The sequence below is a fragment of the Ranitomeya variabilis genome, chromosome 3, assembly GCF_051348905.1.
Source record: "Ranitomeya variabilis isolate aRanVar5 chromosome 3, aRanVar5.hap1, whole genome shotgun sequence".
NCBI classification, from domain to species: domain Eukaryota; kingdom Metazoa; phylum Chordata; class Amphibia; order Anura; family Dendrobatidae; genus Ranitomeya; species Ranitomeya variabilis.
In genome coordinates this window covers 207,446,622-207,465,573 of record NC_135234.1, presented here as the reverse complement: position 1 = coordinate 207,465,573, position 18,952 = coordinate 207,446,622, and the positions used below count along the sequence as shown (strand labels likewise).

General features: G+C 45.5%; 1 protein-coding gene across 6 annotated transcripts in view; it reads left to right on the top strand.

The window, feature by feature from the left end:
• PLEKHA6 (pleckstrin homology domain containing A6) overlaps positions 1 to 18,952 on the top strand; it is a 255,653-nt gene that overhangs the window by 95,821 nt on the left and 140,880 nt on the right. The window lies entirely within an intron of this gene.

Genomic DNA, 18,952 nt, shown 5'->3' with positions numbered 1-18,952 from the left:
TGGACAATACCATGATAAGTTGGATTCAATCAATGGGTATTAGATGTGAATTATTATTATTATTATTTATATAGCACCATGAGAAGGGGTTACATACAAAATACAGATATCACTTACAGTAAGCAAACTCACAATTACAGACTGATACAGAGGGGCGAGGACCCTGCCCTTGGGGCTTACAGTCTACAGGAATGAATTCAGAATGTGAGTGAATTCAGCATGGTGGACACTTTTTAATTGATTACAGTCTACTGTGTTTCATGGTTTCTATATATTGCAGAGCAATTGATCTAGTTGCATGAAATCCGTCTTTGCGATGTACAGATGTGATGTATTTTGCCATTTAATTCTCTACTTGCTACTAAATTTGATTATGGGATAGGGAACCCAGTAAAATATGTAATGTCACTAACGCTACAGTTGGTGACCTCATACTTTGATTTCCAGTCCTTTAAGAGCTGGCACTTCGCTCAGTACCTAAGTGGCGGTTGTGCTGTATATTTGTGCAGTGAGGTGTGTTACTGTGGGTTGGTCTTTTATAGTTTGTGCAGTGCATTCTGGGTGGAATTATGCTGACGGTCATCCAGATAATTGTCATTATTGATTTTCACAGCTCACTTAATGAAAGGCAGGGATGGGTTTGGAGCGTTAGATTGTGACGGTTTGGCTATGCATTGCCTTTACACAACACTTCGTAAATGACAATGTTGCCTATAGCTGTACTGCTGAAGCAGCCTCTTGTTGGAGCCTAAGTGTTCTCCATCTAATTGTGTATGACAGATTGTCTAGTCCCATCCATCAAATTTTCTTACCTGCAACATACCTTGCATTTTCTTTGTGTAGATTACTTGGAACTAGCATTTATAGGTTTCCTGGAGAAATGTTTGGATGTAAATACACATTACTATCTGTAGAGAATATTATTCCCTATAGTTCACTGAAAGTCTCAAAACATGCTAAATCCACAAAATTACAGGCAGAATAACGATTATGGGTCTGTTTTGTTCTATAACTTAATTGTATTTAAATATTACTTTTAAAATGCAGAAAACTATGAACTGTTATGCAATTCTTTTGCCTTGTGATATATGTGTACCATTTTTATAGGACTGTGAGCAGACACAACCCCTTTACCAGGGCCGGACTGGGACTAAAATTCAGCCCTGGCATTTGAAGTTACACAGGCCCACTTGTCACATGGTGACTGTATAATATCTTTGTACACTTGTAGGCAGGGCCGGTTTTAGGCAAAGTGGGGCCCTAGGCAAAGTTTAAAATGGGGCCCCAAAAGCTAACATATTCCACATCACACAGAAGCCTTTCTGTTGTATTTACGTGCGCTGAGTTCAGGCCGCTAAATGAGTTTGATCGACAATACGGAAGTTGTTCAACGCTTGTTTCCCGGCCTCTTTCCACCAGCTGAGGAATAATGATGGGACAGAACGATCACTAATAGATCACTAACAGATCACTAACAGATCACTAACAGATCACCATACAGTATCATGTTTTCAGCAGCACATCTACAGTTTACACTGGCAATGTGCTGCTGACAACAAGGCTTTTTGTTCCAGCAAAAACAATCTGAATATGCAGCATTTTACTTGTTTAGTAAAATACACCCCATAGTCCTCCATATATTATAATGTGCTCCATAGTCCTCCATATAGTATAATACACTCCCTATAGTCCTCCATATATTAAAATACACTGCTCAGTCCTCAACATAGTATAATACACTCCTCATAGTCCTCCATATAGCATAATACACTCCTCATAGTGCTCCATATAGTATAATGCACCGCCACAGTCATCCATGTAGTACAATTCACTTCCCATAGTATAATGCACCCCATAGTTCTTCATATAGTATAACGTATTCCCCATAGTCCTCGATACAGTATCATGCAGCCCACATATAGTATAATGCAGCCACCCCAGAGTATAATACACCAACCACAGAGTATAATGCAGCCACCCCAGAGTATAATGCAGCCACCCCAGAGTATGTAACCCCCATAGAATATAATACAGCCCACCTCCCCATAATATATAATGTAGGCCCCCATAGAATATAATGCAGCCCCCCATAGTATAGAATATAATATACTCCCCATAGTATATAGCAAAACCCGCATATTATATAGCACAAACCGCATAGTATACAGCACAGCCTGCATACTATAGCACAGCCCGTGTAGTAGATAACACAGCCCACAGAGCAGTATTCAGCACAGACCACACAGTAGTATACAGCACAGACCACACAGTAGTATACAGCACAGCCCACGTAGAAGTATACAGCACAGTCCACACAGTAGTATACAGCACAGCCCACAGAGTAATATATACAGCACAGCCCACAAAGTAATATATACAGCACAGCCCACAAAGTAATATATACAGCACAGCCCACAGAGTAATATATACAGCACAGCCCACAGAGTACTATATACAGCACAGCCCACAGAGTACTATATACAGCACAGCCCACAGAGTACTATATACAGCACAGCCCACAGAGTACTATATATAGCACAGCCCACAGAGCAATATATACAGCACAGCCCACAGAGTACTATATACAGCACAGCCCACAGAGTACTATATACAGCACAGCCCACAGAGTACTATATATAGCACAGCCCACAGAGTACTACATACAGCACAGCCCACAGTGTACTATATATAGCACATAGCATACAGTAGTATACAGCACAGAACACAGCCCACAGAGAACTATATACAGCCCACAGTAGTATACAGCACAGAGCACAGCCCACAGAGAACTATATACAGCCCACAGTGGTATACAGCACAGAGCACAGCCCAGAGAACTATATACAGCCCACAGTAGTATACAGCACAGAGCACAGCCCAGAGAACTATATACAGCCCACAGTAGTATACAGCACAGAGCACAGCCCACAGAGAACTATATACAGCCCACAGTAGTATACAGCACAGAGCACAGCCCAGAGAACTATATACAGCCCACAGTAGTATACAGCACAGAGCACAGCCCACAGCCCACAGAGAACTATATACAGCCCACAGTAGTATACAGCACGGAGCACAGCCCACAGAGAACTATATACAGCCCACAGTGGTATACAGCACAGCCCACAGCCCACAGAGAACTATATACAGCCCACAGTGGTATACAGCACAGAGCACAGCCCACAGAGAACTATATACAGCCCACAGTGGTATACAGCACAGAGCACAGCCCACAGAGAACTATATACAGCCCACAGTGGTATACAGCACAGAGCACAGCCCACAGAGAACTATATACAGCCCACAGTGGTATACAGCACAGAGCACAGCCCACAGAGAACTATATACAGCCCACAGTAGTATACAGCACAGAGCACAGCCCACAGAGAACTATATACAGCCCACAGTAGTATACAGCACAGAGCACAGCCCACAGAGAACTATATACAGCCCACAGTAGTATACAGCACAGAGCACAGCCCACAGAGAACTATATACAGCCCACAGTGGTATACAGCACAGAGCACAGCCCACAGAGAACTATATACAGCCCACAGTGGTATACAGCACAGAGCACAGCCCACAGAGAACTATATACAGCCCACAGTAGTATACAGCACAGAGCACAGCCCACAGAGAACTATATACAGCCCACAGTAGTATACAGCACAGAGCACAGCCCACAGAGAACTATATACAGCCCACAGTAGTATACAGCACAGAGCACAGCCCACAGAGAACTATATACAGCCCACAGTAGTATACAGCACAGAGCACAGCCCACAGAGAACTATATACAGCCCACAGTAGTATACAGCACAGAGCACAGCCCACAGAGAACTATATACAGCCCACAGTGGTATACAGCACAGAGCACAGCCCACAGAGAACTATATACAGCCCACAGTGGTATACAGCACAGAGCACAGCCCACAGAGAACTATATACAGCCCACAGTAGTATACAGCACAGAGCACAGCCCACAGAGAACTATATACAGCCCACAGTGGTATACAGCACAGAGCACAGCCCACAGAGAACTATATACAGCCCACAGTGGTATACAGCACAGAGCACAGCCACAGAGTACTATATATAGCACAGTAGTATACAGCACAGAGCACAGCCCACAGAGAACTATATACAGCCCACAGTGGTATACAGCACAGAGCACAGCCCACAGAGAACTATACTATATACAGCCCACAGTGGTATACAGCACAGAGCACAGCCCACAGAGAACTATATACAGCCCACAGTAGTATACAGCACAGAGCACAGCCCACAGAGAACTATATACAGCCCACAGTGGTATACAGCACAGAGCACAGCCCACAGAGAACTATATACAGCCCACAGTAGTATACAGCACAGAGCACAGCCCACAGAGAACTATATACAGCCCACAGTAGTATACAGCACAGAGCACAGCCCACAGAGAACTATATACAGCCCACAGTAGTATACAGCACAGAGCACAGCCCACAGAGAACTATATACAGCCCACAGTAGTATACAGCACAGAGCACAGCCCACAGAGAACTATATACAGCCCACAGTAGTATACAGCACAGAGCACAGCCCACAGAGAACTATATACAGCCCACAGTAGTATACAGCACAGAGCACAGCCACAGAGTACTATATACAGCCCACAGTGGTATACAGCACAGAGCACAGCCCACAGAGAACTATATACAGCCCACAGTGGTATACAGCACAGAGCACAGCCCACAGAGAACTATATACAGCCCACAGTGGTATACAGCACAGAGCACAGCCCACACAGAACTATATACAGCCCACAGTGGTATACAGCACAGAGCACAGCCCACAGAGAACTATATACAGCCCACAGTGGTATACAGCACAGAGCACAGCCCACAGAGAGCTATATACAGCCCACAGTGGTATACAGCACAGAGCACAGCCCACAGAGAACTATATACAGCCCACAGTGGTATACAGCACAGAGCACAGCCCACAGAGAACTATATACAGCCCACAGTAGTATACAGCACAGAGCACAGCCCACAGAGAACTATATACAGCCCACAGTAGTATACAGCACAGAGCACAGCCCACAGAGAACTATATACAGCCCACAGTAGTATACAGCACAGAGCACAGCCCACAGAGAACTATATACAGCCCACAGTAGTATACAGCACAGAGCACAGCCACAGAGTACTATATATAGCACAGTAGTATACAGCACAGAGCACAGCCACAGAGAACTATATACAGCCCACATCTCTTCTCTTCCTCCACCCCCTCCCCTCACCTCCTCCGAGAATGGCCCCACAGTCCAGAAAAAAAAACACTCTCCTCACCTCTCCTCTTGCCAGCGTTGCTTCCGCCTTCCTGCTCCTGTCTCTGTCTCAGCAGCGTGCAGTCTGCCCGGGACACAGCAGGTGCGCGATGATATGACGTCATCGCACACCCGCAGTGTCAGAGGCAGAGCGGGGAATGATGGGAGAGGAGCGTCTGTAGACGCTCTCTCCTCCATCATTGAATTCAACTGTACCGGCGTCTATACGCCGGTATAGTTGAATGCGACGGCGGAGGCGGGGGGAGACGGATCGAGCGGCCCACTACTGGCACCGGCCCTTCTGGCATTTGCCAGAAGTGCCCGATGGCCAGTCCGGCCCTGCCCTTTACCCCCCAGGGTGGTTTGCACGTTAATGACCAGGCCAATTTTTACAATTCTGACCACTGTCACTTTATGAGGTTATAACTCTGGAACGCTTCAATGGATCCCGGTGATTCTGACATTGTTTTCTCGTGACATATTGTACTTCATGATAGTGGTAAAATTTCTTTGATATGAACTGCGATTATTTGTAAAAAAAAAAAAAAGGAAATTTGGCAAAAATTGTGAAAATGTTACAATTTTTCAACTTTGAATTTTCATGCCCTTAAATTAGAGAGATATGTCACGCAAAATAGTTAATAAGTAACATTTCTCACATGTCTACTTTACATCAGCACAATTTTGGAACCATTTTTTTTGGTAGGAAGTTATAACATAATCTAAGTTTTTACAAAAAACTTTTACAAAACCATTTTTTTTTTAGTGACCACCTAACTTTTGAAATGACTTGGGTCTATATTCTAGAAGATACTTAAAAGTGACATAATTCTAAAAATTGCACCCCTCAGGTGCTTCACAGGAATTTTTGGAATGTGGGAAAAAAAAATTAAAATTTAAAATTTAAAACATTTAACTTTTTCACATTTTTCTCACATTTATTTTGACAAGCATAACAAGAAAAAATGGACCCCAAAATTTGTTGTGTAATTTCTCCTGAGTACACTGATACGCCATATGAGGGAGAAATACACTGTTTGGACGCAGTGCAGAGCTTGGATGGGAAGGAGTGCCATTTGACTTTTTAATGTAAAATTTCCTGGAATCATTAGCGGATGTCATATCCCATTTGGAGAGTCTCTGATGTGCCTAAACAGTGGAAACCCCCGACAAGTGACCCCATTTTGGAAACTAGACCTCTCAAGGAATGTATTTAGATGTGTGGTGAGCACCTGGAACGCCCAGGTGCTTGACAGAAGTTTATAACATTGAGCTGTGAAAATAATAAAATTGGATTTTCCCCAGAAAAATGTTATTTTAGCCCCAAATTTGCCATTTACATAAAGGTAACAGGAAAAATTGCACCATACAGTTTGTTTTGCAATTTCTCCTGAGTGCGCCGATACCCCATATGTGGAGGAATACTACTTTTGAGGCACAGTACAAAGCTCAGAAGGGAAGAGTCGCCATATTGGAGTTCAGATTTTGCTAGAATTGTTTGAGGGTTGCTTGTCACATTGGCAGAGCCCTTGAGGTGCCAGAACAACAGAAACCACTCATTTTACAATCTACACTCCCCAATGAATTGATTTAGTGGCGCAGTGATCATAGTGACACCACATGTGCCTCACAGAATTTTATAGCACTGAGCGGTGAAGAAAGAATAAATTACATTTTTACCACCAAAATGTTGTTTTAGCCCCAAGTTTTTAATTTTTCTAAGGGCTAATAGGAATTTTTTTAGAACAAACTGAGGTCCATTTTTCCGAGTGCACTAATACCGTGCAAAGCTCAGAAGGCAAGGAATGCCAGATTTTACTGTTAAGGTATGTTTCCACGGTCAGGAAACGCTGCGTGTTTGACGCTGCGTAGAGCCGCAGCGTCAAACACGCAGCGTCAAACACGCAGCGTCCAGATGTTACAGCATAGTGGAGGGGATTTCATGAAATCCCGTCTCCACTATGCATTAAAAGACGCATGCGGCAGACTCGCGGAAACGGACATGCGGCGCGTCTTTTAAGAACGCACCATGTCCTTACAGTGCCGAAACAACGCAAGGACAACGCAGGTGATGTACCAGTGACCTCAGGTGCAGATTTGGTCAGGATTTTACTCAGGTAAATCCTGATGCAATCCTGAACGTGGAAACATACCTTTATGGTTTGCAGGTGCCATGACCCACTGGGAGAGCCCATGAGGTGCCAGAACAGCAAAACTTCCCATAAGTGACCCCATTTTACAAACTACACCTCTCAATGAATTCATCTAGGGTGCAGTGATCATATTGATACCATGGGTGTGTCACAGAGTTTTATACAATTGGGCAGTGAATAAAAAATAACTACATTTTGTACTAACAACATTTTGCTTTAGCTCCAGATTTTACATTTTCAAACAAGAAGTGGGTAAAAATTGCACCAAAATTTGTCCCACAATTTTTACTGAATGTGGCAATACCCCATATTTTGATGTACAGTACTACTTAGCCATACAGGGAGACTCAGGAGGGACGGAGCGCTATTTGCCTCCTGGAGCTCAGATTTTTCTAGAACAGTTTGCGGACTCCATATACAGAGCCCTTAATTGCTAGAAGCGCAGAATCCCGCCTCAAGTGACCTCTTTTTGGAAACTATACCCCTTGGGGAATTTATCTACAGGTGTAGTGATGATTTTGACTCTATGGGTATTTTACAGAAACAAGCAGCAATGAATGTTGCCGAGTGAAAATTGAACACTGACGTTGTAGTGAACAGTACGTTGTAGTGACCAGTACGTTGCAGTCACCAGTACGTTATGCCCACCCCGTGCTTCTGGAGGCATGCACCTGTAAGTTAGGTGGGCTCTCATCGCTTCAGAAATGCCAAACGTTGACGATATATGTGGTTTAGGTACATTGTGGGGGTCAGAAGGGAGGGGGCATTTGGATTTGGAAGCGCAGAATTTGCAAAATTTCTTTTGGCGGGTGAGGAGCCATTTTGCTTTTCCAGAGCTTTTGTTCTACCAGTAACGTGGAAGCCCTCTATATTTCCGTTAACAGACGATGGACCTGAGTGGAAGCTTTTATTTGTAACATTTTACATAACGTTTGGGATCATATTTATCCGACGCTCTACACTGAGCACTGACTATGGGGTTTCCATCTAAATCTCTGAGTGACGTGATAGAGATGAAACCCTGAGGGATCCATTCACTATAGTGAGGCCATAGAGTTACTCTGGATTCCGTCTGGCCTCTGTTCAGTGCAGTTCTTTTCTGAAGAGCACAAAACTGTGGCCAACGGCACTTTTATGCAGTCCTGGACACCATCGGATCACAGGTCTGACGGCGTCCACAGTTCCTCCATCTGCCACATTACAGGGAATCTTCCGCCAGAGGTTCCGTCTGAATCACGTATTTCAGAGATTTACATGGAAATGCCGGTGCAAGCGCTCAGCGAAGGATAAATGTGCGCCGAGCCTTACTGCGATCTTTGGGAGGCAGAATGAAAAAAAACAACAGCTGGTGAAGGATTGGTTTTATTTTATTTTTTTACGCCATTCCTTGTGCGGTATAAGTGATTAGGCGACTTCATTCTTCGGGTCGGTGCGATTACAGCGATACTAGATTTATATCGGATTTTTATGTTTGTCAGCTGTCACACATAAAAGACGCTTTTTATTGCAAAAAATTATTTTTGCATCACCATATTTTGAGAGCTATAATTTTCAATATTTTGACCCACAGAATCAAGTGAGTGCTTGTTTTTTGCGGATGGAGTTTACGTTTTTATTGGTACCATTTTCGGGCATCACTTTAATCTGAGAGCTGTAACGTTTTTATTTTTCTGCTGATGGAGCTGTATGGTGGCTTGTTTTTTGCAGGACAAGAGCGGTACCATGTTTATTGATATCTGTCTTTTTGATTGCGCTTTATTCCACTTTTTGTTCGGCGTTATTATGATAAAGCATTGTTTTTTTCCTTGCTTTTTATTTTTTTTTTTTTATGGTCATTAAAGGAGTTAACCAGTGGGACATTTTTATAGGTCGGGTCATTGTGGACGCAGCAATGCCAAATATCTGTACTTTTGTTTATAAAAAAAAATTCATACAAACATTTATTTACAGATACAGTATCTTTTGATTTTTTCTATTTGATATTTTTTTAAATATTTTACAATTATTTTTAAAAATGTTTAATTTTTGACTTTTTTACTTTGTCCCACTACGGGGATATCATGTTTTGCAGGCTGATTGTTGTAGAAACTGTCAGCTCTGCACTAACAGAGAGACTTGCTGATAATGCACTGTGCATGATCAAGCAACTTTTCTAGCTCTGGTGACCTGGATGTCATCATGACGACATTGGGACACCATGGCAACAATCGGGACCCTGCTTCACACCGCGGGGTCTCCGATCCAAAGGCAGAGGGGCTGTCATCCCTCTGCGGCTCCCGGAATGCTGCGACTGCTTTCGATCGCAGCATTTAGGGGGTTAAAGTGCCGAGAGCGGTGTGTCAGTTAGTGACAGATGTCAGCTGTCAGAATCAGCAATGTTTATCCTCTTAATATCTTGCAATCATCATATTATACCGCACTGTGCACTTACAATTTCTAATTTTGACCTTCTACCCAGCTAATTCTTCTCTTTTCCATTACATCTATGACATCATATGATTAAATACTGTACTTACTAGCTCAATCCTTCAAAGCTCTATGTAGAAACAGGAGGTAAATTTTCACGGTATGACTGATCAATCACAGCAAAAGTCCCTGGTAGGGGGGAGCAGAGGAGCAGCTAGATCAGCTAGATCAAGAGTTGAAGAGGGGAATGATAAATGCAGGGACAAGAGACTTCCTGCTTCTACATAGAGCAGATAAAACAGAAGAAATAGCTGGGTAGAAAAGCAAAATGGGCAATTATAAGTACACAGTGCTATATAATATGATGATTGCAATATATTAAGAGGAAACAAAATTTGATGGGACTGTTTTTTTTTTATAAATAAGTTGTGCCAGCTATTATTTACAAGTCATGAATTCATAATAGTGCTTCTTCTTATAATTTGACATCCAGTCCTGCTTTTTATAGATGCTGAAACAGGATCAATTAGACTCTGAACTTAAAGGGAATCTGTCACCAGGTTTTTGCCACCTAATCTGAGAGCAGTATAATGTAGAAACAGAGAACCTGATTCTACTGATGTGTAAATTACTGGGCTGCTTGCTGCAGTTTTGATAAAATCACAGTTTATCAGCAGGAGATTATCACTAAAGGACTAGTGCCATGTATTCCTCCATATTTGTGAGCTCTGTATAATCCTGCCCCACCATTAATTGGAAAGTTTCTCCCTATGCACAGTGTACACAGAAAGCTGCCATTTAGTCTGATTTTCAGACTGCCGATCCTTTTGTTCTACTTTAGATAAGCCAACGCCAGAGATGTCTGGCAGCACCTCTCAGAGAACACAGCACCGAATGGCAGAGCAAGTGCTACCATGTATGGGAGAGTCGAGTGAGATAGCTGCTGAGTGATTGATAGGCCGAACTGTCTGTTGGCTGACAGATATATAATGTCTGTCAGGGGCTTTAGTCCTAGGCTCATAGTGTAAACTAACTAAAAAACAAACTACTCAGTCTAAGCACATTGAAAATTAATTTTAATGTTCACCTGACTTGAGATAAACTCTAAACAGGGGTATTCGAGATGTCCTTAAGAATATAAAATGGTATTTCTATCTGAGACATTTGTAGCACATCCACAAAAATGTCTGGTAGATGCAGGTCTCGCATTTCTCTACAAATTACATGACATTATGTAGTGAAGGATCCGAGTGACTGACCTCAAGTACAGGAAAGATATATATCTTGGTACCGTGTTTTGACTTCAAGTAGAGATTTTTTAAAACTAAAAGGAAGTACAAGGCTCTTCTTTCTTCAGGAGCATACCACTCTTCTGCCTCACGGCTTCTTCGGTTGCCAGAGGGCTGGTGTTCTCCTGAAGATTGACAGAACGTACCAATGTTCTGGTCACACCACTGATCCAAATTGAGTAGACTCCCACGGTGCTAGCAGAGGCAGCTTGCTTCTGCAGCCTAGGAGGAGCGCAGAAGAGGATGAGGATGGTTGGGCTTGGTGGCCTGGCCAGTTTTAGAGCAGTGCAAGCACAGAACCTGTAAGCGGCATGCACTCATTGCCTAGGTAATTGGCCACTACTCTGAGGACTGCAGGGTGGACAGTAACTGAGGCAAAAAGCTGTATAGAATAAAATTTAAAATTCCTCTGTTCTTGGGTCGGAGAGGATTTTTAATCAGAGGTAAATTACAAAGTTTCTTGTGTTTTGAAAGCAATTTGCAATTTTAACCATTTTAGAAATTGAGACGACTCCTTTAAATTTATAAGACTAAGTTTAAATAGTTTTAACACTGCGGGTGCTTAAAACAGCTGTTTCATTTAACAGTGGATGCACTGTACAGCCTCAAACTTCTTAGTCATCTACTGTAAATATTTAATTACTTTGGATTATAGGCATACGTATATTGTAGATTCTTACACAGGTAGACCATGCTAAATGATGCACATTGAACTCTTGAAACAGCACGGTAAGCATAGGCTGCCATTGTCCTTAGCAGTGCAAGTTCTGTTAATCCAGATCAAGGTGCTGCTGAGACCAATGATTTTTAAGCCTGCTTAAAAATCTTTTCACCAGATGAAAGTGTTGCTCGTTCAGTGGTTGATGAGCAGTTTATTTATTCTACAACACTCATTCACAATAAGCATTCAGTGTAAATGCAACTTTAGAATCTGCATTTGGGGTCTCATATAGGTGACAGAAAGGTCCATACACCTGACATCCAGGCATTGCACACCCTATCAGCCATTGGCAGGGCCAACCAGTATCCTACAGGTCCTTCATTCAGACTGAAGGTTCAGGGTATGTGCCTGTAGGGAGGAGAGCCAAACTAACGGTCTCTATTGCGTGTCTGGGCCAGAACTGTCAGGGGTGTATTCCTGGCTAGCGAGACTGCCGACACATCCTACTCTTAGCCCAGAGAGACTTCCGCACTGGGTAGTGACAGGATAGAGTGCATAACTTTCCTTCGTTCACCATCGCGGAGGCACCGCTTAGTCCCATGCTTGCGGTGCCTGCTGGGGACTGGCCCGTGCTTATGGCTGTGTCTGCTGGACTGTGTGCTTCTACTGCGGCCTTGCCTACCAAACTGTCTTCTTCTTTCACTGCCGCCGAGGGATCTTCCAGCCACCTTCCTCCACCGTACAAAGATTGATAAGTTAACCTGTTATTACCTTCTACATTTGACCTTCCCATCCGCAAGTTCACGCCCTTTACCCCCTTGCTTGTACTATCACTGTTTGATATAAAAGAACCTGTTAACCCTTGCTCTGCCTCCTGTGTGTCACTGCATCTTACGCACCTGCTAACATATTACACTTGGCGTATTCGGCAGGATGCAGTCCAAAAACACGCAGGCAGCAGACCAAGCAGTTGGGGATGGCCCCAGGACTAGCCTTTCCCTGGGGGCCATGCTGAGCAATTTGCTCAAATTCACAGGGAGCAACACTATGCTGTGGAGCTGGGCTGAACGCCTTAGAGGCATGATGAGAATGCACCCCATGACCCCTGCGCTGGAGGCTGAGGTGGCCATTATGGCACTGGACGGAGAAGCCAGGGATTCAGTAATGTTACGGACCCCACAAGACCGGGATACCTTTAACAAGGTGTTATAGAGCTTGGAGGAGACTCACGGAGACCCCACAGACGTAGGGGAACTGAGAACACATCTTTTTAGCAGAATGCAGAGGGAGGGGAGACCGTAACCCAATATATGAATGCATTACAAGAACTACACACTGCAGTTATTAGAAAAGACGGCAGGGGAGTAGGACCCAGAGACATAGTGTTACAAGACCTAATAGTGACAGGTTTGCAAGACGTGCTGACAAAACAAGCCCTGCAAGAAATTGTACGGGTAAACCCCCAAATGACTTTCCCTGAAGTAGGGAATGAGGCATGCATGCGTGAACAGGAGCAGGGGGTCACAGTCCCGGTGGGGAAGGTCCAGAGCGTTGGGGTGTCTGTAAACGCCATTGCTGAACCCCAATGGGTGGAAGAACTGAGGAGAGAACTTCTAAGTCCCAACAAGACTCCAGAATGCTTCGCCGGCCAAGGCCCATCACTTATTACAACTGCGGAGAGAGCGGACACATTGCACGGGAGTGCACACGCTGAGGAAGAGTGACGTCTCACCGCCCATTAAACTAGAGGGCTCCGAGCTGGGGGGACACCGCCCAGAGCCAGAACAGGCGAGGAAGAGTAGTGGAAGTCCCACAAGTTTAATGTCAACATGCCCCCTGATATGTGCCGAAATGGACGGACGTAAAGTGCGATGCCTGGTGGACACGGACGTGCAGGTGACAATGATACCAGAAGCCTACTTCTGAGGACATTTTCCCACAGCAAAATGGCCTGAATGGGGGGCCCTGTGATAAAGTTAATGGCGGCCAACCAACTGCCCATCCCGGTCGCAGGGGTGGTATGGATGCAAGTGTCTATCTGTGGGAAAGACCTGGGATTGAAAGGCGTGGTACTGACACAAGGAGAAGTGAGTAATGGACCAGCTGTCACCTTGGGGATGAATGTGCTGAAGGAGTTTGGAAGTCTCCTCGTCAGAGAGCCCTCTAATGAGACTCTAAAACAGTGGGTCCCACATACACAGCAGAGAAGAATTTTCCAGCAACTAGCATGAGTGGTCCAAGTACAGGAGTCTAGCTGTGAGGGAGGAGTGTTAGGAAAGGTAATTGTCCCGGCCTCCACCAAAATCGTTCTTCCACCAGGACAAAGTACTGTCCCTGCCCGTTCGTGCCTGTGTCCCCTTGGAGGGGGTTGAGGTCCAAATCGAATCATCTTCTCCAGAACAACTACCCACAGGGCTCTTAGTGGCGCATACATTAGCCATTGTATGGGAAGGGACTGTTCCGATGCACTGCATTAACTTAGGAGATCAGGACATTGCTGTTGCTCCCAGAAGTGTGATGACCTTAATAATGAATCTACCTGAGGAAATAATGCCCCCCCCAAACAGTACAACTGGAGGTACAACCTGGAGACCCCTGGACTGTATCAGTAACCTCTGTCTCCACGCCAGAACCTCTTTACATCAAGGAGGGCCAACCCATACTGGAACAAATGCGGGCCGAGCTGGCCGAACTCAAACCCACTTAGGTGCAACAGGTAGAAGCTCTGCTGACAAGGTATAGAGAAGTTTTCGCCTTCCACGAGGATGATTTTGGCTGCACCACAGCCATTAAGCACGAAATACCAACTGCGAGCACCGCGCCCATAAGAGAGCGCTACCAGCAAATTCCCCCACAGTTATACCAGGAAGTGAAGAGCATGTTGAATCAGATGTTGCAAGCCGGCGTGATAAGAGAGAGCCAGAGTCCGTCAGCTGCTCCAATTGTGTTAGTACGGATGAAAGAGAGCACCTTACGTTTTTGTGTGGATTACCAAAAACTCAACGCCTGTACTGTGAGGGACTCATACCTGTTACTCCAGATTGAGGAGTCATTCTTCCCATGGGCCTGTACGAGTTCAATCATATGCTGTTCAGCTTAGCCAACGCTCCCGGAACTTTTCACCGTCTCATGGAGAAGTGCCTAGGGGATTTAAACTTTAAATCAATGCTCATCCACCTGGATGACATTATAGTCTTTGTGGCTTCATTCGAGGAACATCTACAGAACCTAGAACAAGTGTTGGCCTGCCTTCAGAGACACGGACTAAAAGTAAAGCCCCAAAAGTGCCATTTGTTCCGCACGCAAATTGAATACTTGGGCCATGTCGTTTCTGCTGAAGGGGTAAAACCCTCCAGAGAGAAGGTCGCTGTGATTCAAGACTGGCCCACTCAAGAGACCGTGAAGGATGTGCAGGCGTTCCTGGGACTGACCGGCTATTATAGGCGGTTTGTGAAGAACTTCGCTCAACGGGCAAAGCCCTTTCAGAAGCTGTTGAAAAAGGTACCTTCAGGTGCCAAGAACTGGAAGATCTGCTGGAAGGAGTCACAAGAAGAGGCCTTTCAAGATCTCAAAAAGGCACTCACCGAAGCTCCTATTCTGGCTTACGCGGATTTCTCTCAACCGTTCATTCTCCACACCGACGCGAGTCTGATGGAACTTGGGGCTGTGTTGTCACAGATACAGGACGGAAGAGACCGAGGTGATGCAAATCGGTCCCTTCACGATTCCAAACGCAATCCGGACAATTACAGTTCTTTCAAGTTGGAGCTCCTGGCGTTGGTGTGGGCTATGACAGAGAGATTTGCGGAATATCTATCTGGCTCTGAAGTGTTGGTGCATACTGATAACAACCCGCTTGTGCACCTGGAGAATGTGAGACTGGGGGCCCTGGAACAGCGATGGGTAGCCAGAATGGCGAAATTTCACTATAAGATTGCCTACAAAAGGAGGGCAGAAAATACCCACGCCGATGCTCTGTCCAGGAGGAAGAGTACCAGAACTGAGTGGGATAGAGATGAAGAGCTTAGAAGATAATAAATAATAATCTTTATTTTTATATAGCGCTAACATATTACACAGCACTTTACAGTTTGTACACATTATCATTGCTGTCCCCGATGGGGCTCACAATCTAAATTCCCTATCAATATGTCTTTGGAATGTGGGAGGAAACTGGAGGAACCCACACAAACACGGAGAGAACATACAAACTCTTTGCAGATATTGTCCAAGGTGGGATTAGAACCCAGGACCCCAGTGCTGCAAGGCTGCTGTGCTAACCACTGTGCCACCGTGAGGTTCCTAGATTCTGGAGGTCCACCAGGGCGTTGGTGGCAGCGCAGGGACAGATACATTCCTCAGTCCAAGACGGCATACTGGGACAAACTCGAGATGAGTGGGTTCAGCTTCAACAGGAAGATGGTGAGCTGGCGATGTGAAGACGACTACAACGGTTCATCTTCCACCCCCAGTTGAAGACGAAAGTGGATGAGGCCTGTAAGAAGTGCCGGACAAGTGAACTGGCTAAACCGCCAGAGCAGAGGGCTCTCGTTCAGTCCATTGTAACCATCGCTCCTCTGGAACTCTTGACAATAGACTATCTAAGCATTGTCCCGACTCATCAGGGCTATGAACATTGCCTGGTGATGGTGGATCACTTCACAAAATTTGCTGTGGTGACGCCGACGTGGGATCAGACAGCAGTGTCTGCTGCATACGCAATATATAAGAACTTCATCCAACCCTATGGTTGTCCAAAGAGAATTCATTCTGATCAGGGAGCTTGTTTCTTGGGAAGAGTAATGGATGAATTGCACCATCTGTACCGGACAAGTTCCACACCACACCGTACCATCCTCAAGGTAATGGTGCCTGTGAACGATTTAACCATACACTAATTCAGATGCTAAGTACTCTAGAGAAGGATTGGAAGGCCCAGTGGCCAGAGTACATTCCTGAACTGGTGTGGGTATATAATAATCGAGTACATCGAACCATGGGATATACACCTTACTCTCTTCTGTTCGGTTGAGAAGGAAAAGGAATCACCGAGTTGGCATTGGACCCAGAAGAGGACTACCCACGGACAGGGGTGTCCTCCTGGGTTCGGGAACATCAACACCGCCTGCAGACCCTACACCATTTGGTCCAGACAAGATTACAGGAGCTGGTACATCCAGAGAAGACCTCATCCGGTGCAACAGAGTTTCGAGTTGGAGACTGTGTCTTAGTGCGGGAGAAGTGCCCTCGAGACAAGCTGGAAAATCGTTGGGAGAAAGACCCATATCAGGTGAAGAGAACAATTAGTCCAGAGGGACCTGTCTACGAAGTCCAGCCTGAAGGAAAGGAAGATGCACCCACTTGAACTCTTCACCGGAATATGCTCTGACCCTGCCTGTCTAAGAACCCTGTCTGTTGTGAATTCTGCTCTTGGGCTCCCTACGGTGGTTGTTGGTGGTAGTGCAGTTGTCTTGGGGTTGTAATCCGGGCAGGTGTTTTTGCTGATTGCAGCTCTATTGGTATTTAGGTGTGCAGGCTCCATGAGTCAGTGCCAGTTGTCCATTGTACTTGGAGGGATTGCATCTCTCTCTGGCTCCTCATGCCATGCTGCCAATTCAGATAAGATAAGTGTCTGTTTTTTTGTCTCTGTGCACACATGCAGTGTGCTTTGCAATTCAGTGCAATTTATTGTGTTTTTGTCCAGCTTAGACTTTGTTTGGATTTTTCAGTCATGCTGGATTCTCAGGAGATGCAGATATACTTTCTATGTCTTTAGGTAGATGTGGAATATTTGTATTATCTGCTGTGGATATTTTTAGGATTTTAATACTGACCGCTTAGAATTCTGTCCTATCCTTTCCTATTTAGCTAGAAGTGCCTCTTTTGCTAAATCCTGTTTTTCTGCCTGCGTGTGTCTTTCCTCTTATACTCACAGTCAATATTTGTGGGGGGCTGCCTATCCTTTGGGGTTCTGCTCTGAGGCAAGATAGAATTCCCATTTCCATCTATAGGGGTATTTAGTTCTCCAGCTGTGTCGAGGTGTCTAGGACGTGTTAGGTACATCCCACGGCTACTTCTAGTTGCGGTGTTAGTTTAGGGTTTGCTGTCAGTACAGGTACCACCTACTCCTGAGAAAGTCTCTCATGCGGCTCCAAGGTCACCAGATCATAACACCTGTCCAGGTAGGAGAGAAGCCCGAGGCTCCTGAGATGGCCCAAACGCCAGTGGAAGAAGAGGACGAAGAAGGGGGTGAAGGGTTAAGCTCCGAGAGGTTGGAACCAGAGGATACAGGCTCAACCATGGCTCTTCCATCACAGCCAGATTCAGCCCTACAAGAGAGCTCCACTGCTTTTCCTGATCTGAGATGCTCCGAACAAACAACAGCTGGCAAGTCCCCCAATCACTATGACCAACAAAATTTTGTCTGGCAACAATCCACACATAAAAAAAGAGAAGACAGTCACACACTCCGCGAAGAGTGTCGCCCGTGGAATGGCGAGGAAAAGAGTGGAGGAGTGTACGGAGGAGAGCCAAACTGTGTCTGGGCCAGAACTGTCGGGACTGTCACCATTGTTGCAGGGGGAAGAGATTTCTGACCGGAGTAGTTCAGGACACCAGACTGATGGGGGCGGGTCTGACATAAATAGCGGTCTGAGCGGGAAGACGGGACTCTTGGCGGGGAACAAGCTTGTGAGCAGTGAGATGGTTGACTCCTTCTTGATTGACCCACGCCAGCTAGCTGCGCGGGTATTCATGGCTAGCGAGACTGCCGACACATCCTACCTTCAGCCCAGAGAGACTTCCGAAATGGGTAGTGACCAGGATAGAGTGCATACCTTTTCCCTGCTCATCATCGCGGAGGCACGCTTAGTCCCATCCTTGCGGTGCCTGCTGAGGACTGGCCCGTGCCGGTGTCCGCTGGACTGTGTGCTTCTACTGCGGCCTGCCTACTGAACTTTCTGCTTCTTTCACTGCGCCACCGACCATCATCTCGACCCCATCGTGTGCCCGGATCAGGAGACCACATGCCGAAGGACCCGGAGGATTCGTCATCGCAAGGAGACAGTGCATTGCCCTTCTACGGGACCGGATCGGAGACATCTTGCGCCGCCTGCGGCACCGCCGAGGGATC